Here is a 6,000-nt window from a genome sequence, read left to right as displayed (position 1 = left end):
TTATGCATGTCTGATTTTGTAAAGTCTGTTTCCTGCTCCTGCTGCTTCCGCACTCTCCTTAAACCCTTGTGTTTCAAATGGGGAATTTTTGTCCTCTCTTACTTTGTGCTCTTTTTTGAAAGAACCTCCTCTCAACTGCCTGCCAGAGAAGATACTTCTCTGATTTGCTCTTTAAACGTTGAGTGTTGCTAAATTAGCTTCAGAAATTATTTGATATTTTGCACTGAAAATAATTTGAACCAAAAAGCATGGTCACATTTTTTTTTAAAAAAGAAGATTGATTTTGTTTCCCTGTCTGAACTGAAGCTAGTTTATCTTTTTTGCAGTAATACATTATCGTGAGCTTTTTCTTGTATTTTTTAAAAAGTCCATTGTCTTCTTTTACATAAAATCACACAAGTTCCAGTTTCTCCTTCCCTCTGAGATGAGAAGCCAATGAAAAAACAGATGGTTTCTGCTGCAGTCACCAAATCTCTCAGCTGCAGGGTAAGAAGAGCCTTCTGGGGAGTTATCTGGCATTTAGCAGGCTGTCATATGTATGCAGCTGCTGGCTGAAGCAGGAATTTTCTAATGATTTTCTTCCCTGACCTTTATTATTGATGCATCTTTTTTCAGAACCATCTTTCCTTCACCAGCAAAATACCATTTTTTTAATGTTTCATTTTCTTCTGCAGAACTAACAGAAAGATGGTGCCGTTTGAAAGGAAACCTGCTCTTCTTCATGAAAAATAGAAGCAGTGTAAGTAATTACCATATCTCTCTCTACCTAGGTTTTATTGTGTTTTCCAATTTAAGCTTTTCATTTTATGGTCGTAATATTTTCCTAGTGTCTTTTAATGGTAATTTAACAAAGCGTAGAGTTCTGTGCTGAATTCAACTTTCTGAGATTAGTTTTGTAAACTGTGTCAGATGTTTCTTGAGATATTTTTGACTAGTGAGGATATCGGTAGCAAAGTAATGTGCTTTTTCAAGTATGGATGAGGCGTATTAGAGCTAATTAACAATTGTCGGGATGGCTGAGGAAGCAACTATGCATGTCAGATATCAATTCAACAGTGCAAACATTTGTAAAAACTACATGTAAATTGAATTCAATCTGTGCATGTGGAGAGTGTCCCCAAGGTGTGATATAAACAGCTTTAAAATTTAATTAGGTGATAAGTGTGATGACAGAGATGCAGCAAAATAAATATCTTATAAATACTCTAGCTGTTTCCAACGTACAGGTTAAAAACAAAGACAATTACATGCTTCCGAATATCCTGCATCCTCTTTCTTGATTAATTATGCATTAAAGTTTTTCAGTTTTATGCTGTAGTTTAGTCATTTTCAATATTGGTAGGAACTGTATTTTGTATTTTTACTCAATTGTTGTTGGGTATGCTGGTTTGCTTCTATTAAATTTGTTCTGTAAAATAGAATCTTTCTAAAAGGGTTGCCAATTGTAGTAATTACACTCTAAGATATGTATTTTATTCCTATTCTTGATATAATGACATCTAATACTTTCTGATTAATTTTCATTGAAAATAAAGTTGACAGGAATAATAAGCAATTCATTAGCAATTGTTTTCTTAGACCGACTATTAAAAGATATTTGCAATGTGCAATGGCTTCTGCATATTTTGAGCTTTCAAGATTGTCACATTAAGAATAAAAAATGTTGTCACAGTACTCGTATCAGAAACCACTTTGTCTTGTGCCACCGCTTTCAAATTCACTTTTAACCGTTGAAGATGGTATGTAATTTCAATTGGCCTATGCTTTCAATAAAAATATCTTGTCATTGCACCTAACAAAGCTATTTTGTTTAAACAATCTATCCACAGATAAACTCTCTCTCAAATTACCTGTCTAAAACTGGGGTTGCCTGAAAAATGGATATTTTTAGAATGTGCCATGCATCCTTTCTTTAATTTTTTTTAACTTTATTAAGGGCTAGAAACCTTTGAACCTATTTGACCCTTATTAGCCTGGACAATCCACTGCCCAAAACACCCAACCTGAAATCTGGCAAAATCCAAAATTCTGCATGGCCTTGATCTTTAGTGTGTACTGTACAAGTAAGTTGCACATTTTAAAAGCCCTGTTAAAAATATGTGTTGTTATTTGATTGTGCAGAATGTTTGTGCTGAAGCTAAATCACTGTGTGGACATTTAGTTGTAACACTGCTTGATTGTTTATTGTGTTTGCTTTCATAACCTGATGAATTTTTTGGAACAACTTTTCCACATAACTGGTGTATGTACTACCAATGATTCAGACTTTTACTCAGTAAAATTAAATAGTTGTGGCTGCATAACTTGCTGGTACTTTAGATTTTTCAAACTACTTTACGACTAGTGTATACTCAAATAATTTCTTTTATAGGTAGTTTTAATGTTATATAAAGCAGTGATACCATAATAATGGAAAATATAAATCACAATTATCAAAAACATCCATTGAATTTGTGGGTATAACTTGTTTTTAAACAATCTCTCAGTTCCATTTACTGGAATTATTGGATTGCACAACAGAGGTTTTTACGCTGGCCTATGAACCATGTAGAGATTTGGAGGGCCGGGAGTGGGATTTTGATGCTGAAGCCAGGCAACCATATTTATATGACTCAGTCTTTTCTGTATTTATTGACCAGTAAGAATACTATTTTTGCTGTTGTGTGCTGGTTTTAAAAAAAGTTTTCTGCAATGAAAGTATTAATTTGTTCCGGTATCGGGCTCTAGTTTGGAAACAAGGACAGTGGATTCCTGACACTATAGAATTACAGTTAAACTTCCCTGTAATGAATCCTCACTGGACCGGCAGAAAATTATTCCAGTAGAATTTGCTGCACTGTGAAAATGAAGATAGAGTTAATTTGAATTGAACATAATTTTTAAAGCCACTAATATAGGATAGTTTTCATGTTACTTGACTCATTCACAGTGATTCGATCTTGTCAAACCAATCCAAAAAGTATCAGCTGTTCCTGGTAATGACTGGCCAGTTTGGAATACAAAACCAAACTTACACAATGATACTTTCATCAGCTTTCTCAAATCAGCAATAGATTCTCTGTCATCAAGAGATTCATGAATCACAGTCCAAATTTGTTTTTGTGAACCTGAATTTCCCGATTTTGTTTTCAGAGTCAAAGTTGATCTCTTTCTTGCTGTCTTTGTGCATGCCATATGGATGCTTCTGCCCTGTGTAAGTTTACTCCTTGCAGCTGCTTCCTCATGCCCACTGCTTCATTACAGTTTGTTTACAGTTGGCAAGTTATCTTATTAGACAATGAATGCAAGTTTGTTATGTAGAATCCACACTACTGTGGGCTACCTTTTCAATTTGTCTCAGCTTAAATCCCATCATTGCACCTGGATAGAACCTACTCAAATGTTAGCGAGTTTTGAGAAGCTACACATCCACTACTCAAATGTTCTTTGTAGTGGGGCTAATTTCCATTGAAAAAAACTAGATTTTGCTAGTGGGATCATTGAAATCAGTGAAACATGATATGCACAACTTGTTATCATAGATTGTACTACACTCGCTATGTTCTGGTCAGTCTACCAATTTTTGCAGTGTGTCATTAGAATGTACTCATATTTGAAGATGCTCTGTCACATCGAATATCATTAACCCAAGTTCCTCTGCAAACTCTTTGAATGAGCTATTATTGTATCTCTATCCTTCGTTCCTTCCTGATTGCCCTGTCATGCACTTTTGTTTTCTTTTTAAGTTTATATCCAATTTATTTTTGAAAATAGCTATGGACTGTTTCTGATTATGTATAAAATATTTAAATCGGTTCACAATAAACAACTGCACCTCCCAGTCACGAACCATTTTAACTCCCCCTCCCATTCCTTAGATGACATGTCCATCCTGGGCCTCCTGCATTGCCACAATGATGCCACCCGAAGGTTGCAGGAACAGCAACTCATATTCTGCTTGGGAACCCTGCAGCCCAATGGTATCAATGTGGACTTTACAAGCTTCAAAATTACCCTTCTCCCACTGCATCCCAAAACCAGCCCAGCTCGTCCCCTCCCCCCACTGCATCACAAAACCAGCCCAGCTCATCCCCGCCTCCCTAACCTGTTCTTCCTCTCACCTATCCCCTCCTCCCACCTCAAACCGCACCTCCATTTCCTACCTACTAACCTCATCCCGTCTCCTTGACCTGTCCGTCCTCCCCGGACTGACCTATCCCCTCCCTACCTCCCCACCTATACTCTCCTCTCCACCTATCTTCTCCTCTATCCATCTTCGGTCCACCTCCCTGTCTCTCCCCATTTATTTCAGAACCGTCTTCCCATGCCCCTCGCTGATGAAGGGTCTAGGCCCGAAACGTCAGCTTTTGTGCTCCTAAGATGCTGCTTGGCCTGCTGTGTTCATCCAGCTTCACACTTTGTTATCTTGGATTCTCCAGCATCTGCAGTTCCCATTATCTCTATAAAATATTGTTATTCATTGCCAAGCATCTTAAATCTCTTTCTTTGATTATTAACACATTCTCCTTCCTTACTTCGTAAAAACCTGTCATAATTTTGAATAAACCTACTAAATTTCCTCTGATCTAAGGAGAATAATCCCAGTTTCTCTGTTCACATTGAAGTTTCTCATTCCTGTTCAAGTAAATCTTCTCAACATTCTTTGAAGTGCAGTGACCGTGTTTACAGTTGTAGATTTTCATGTGAAATAGGGACACAGAAGCAAGAAGTGGACAATAAGTGAGTTCAATAATATTGTTTTAATTGTGAAAATGGTGTTGGTTACAATGTATTATAGATACATTATAGAATTTTTTAAACAATGTAATGTTTCCAAAACTAATGATAGACATAATTTAATACTATTGAGTCTCCCTAGAATACTTTCTCTGTTGCCAGATATTTTCTTAAAAGCACTTCACATAATTCACTTTGGCCTGACAAACAGGCAACTCCAAATAGTTTGCCTTTTTAATGGGGTGAGAAGTCATGATCATAATGAATGTCCAGTCTGGCTCAATGGGCTGTATGGTGAACTCCTGCTTGTAGTTCTTATATTTTTGGTCCAAGTATCTTGGAAGGAATTCCTAATCCTTTATGCAAGAATCAAGCTCATGTGTTTTCTTTTTGGCTTTCTGTACAAGGAATAATTGCGCAGCACAATTTATAATGAGATTCAGTTCTTACTTCTAGCAGCATGAAGCTGTATCTCTCAAATGCAACTTGCCATAACAAATATGCAGATAAGCAATTTTGGAACATGCATTGACTTCACAGAATTATGGCTGAAATAACACCCAGCTTTTACCTTCGTTATGCAGTACACACACTGTTCTCTCGACCCCACAGTTTCAACATTTTTCCGACCAAAAATATCCCCAGGTAATCAAATAACATGGGAGATTTCAGTTTTGTGCCACTTAGATCAATATATCTAAGAAGTGCTCACAAAACTATATCTCGACTATTCCCAGTAGTCAATGCAATTTCTTATTCACCCTTCTTTCCGTCCAGAAGCCCTGTTACTGCCAAGGGCAAATGTTGGCCCTATTAAATAGATCACGGTACTAAATTTAATCTAAGAGTCATCCTGTATGTATTTGTAAATTAATCTATAATGTAGCATAAAGATGCACTGAAAAATCTAATAAATATCTGAAAAATATTTTGGCAAGAGATTTCAGCCTGTTAAATGCTGCAGTGTTGGAATTTATGTTGTGGAGAGAACCATTAACACGTGATGTGATGACTGCGGCAGCATTTCTACAGCAGGGTCATAAATTAGACTGCAGTTTTCCTTTAGTTTAGCCAAGAATATTGTGAGTTACAGAATGATCTGCTCGAAATCAGGAATGAATAATGATCTTTATGAAAATACTGAATGACAGAAACAATGCTTAGTATGAGAAAAAGGCACTCTCAGAACTACCTGTAATAACAATACTATGAAGAATATGCTAAGAAAACTGTCAGTCACAAAAGATCTGTTACCTTTCTCATTTTACCAGACTTGATGTCAAT

At 36.4% G+C, this 6,000-nt stretch overlaps 1 protein-coding gene across 6 annotated transcripts in view; it reads left to right on the top strand.

The window, feature by feature from the left end:
- Positions 1-504: 504 nt before the first annotated feature.
- Positions 505-6,000, top strand: part of inpp4b (inositol polyphosphate-4-phosphatase type II B) — a 698,832-nt gene continuing 693,336 nt past the window's right edge. For 5 of the 6 annotated variants that reach the window (XR_009443252.1, XM_048533451.2, XM_048533492.2 and 2 more), the window contains exon 1: positions 514-739. The gene's annotated coding sequence lies outside the window, so the exon portion shown is untranslated. Of the gene's footprint in view, positions 740-6,000 lie in introns of all 6 variants that reach the window. The other variant, XM_048533444.2, reaches the window with a different exon arrangement.

Source organism: Stegostoma tigrinum, chromosome 1 (assembly GCF_030684315.1).
Source record: "Stegostoma tigrinum isolate sSteTig4 chromosome 1, sSteTig4.hap1, whole genome shotgun sequence".
NCBI lineage: Eukaryota > Metazoa > Chordata > Chondrichthyes > Orectolobiformes > Stegostomatidae > Stegostoma > Stegostoma tigrinum.
This window is presented reverse-complemented; position numbering and strand designations above follow the sequence as displayed.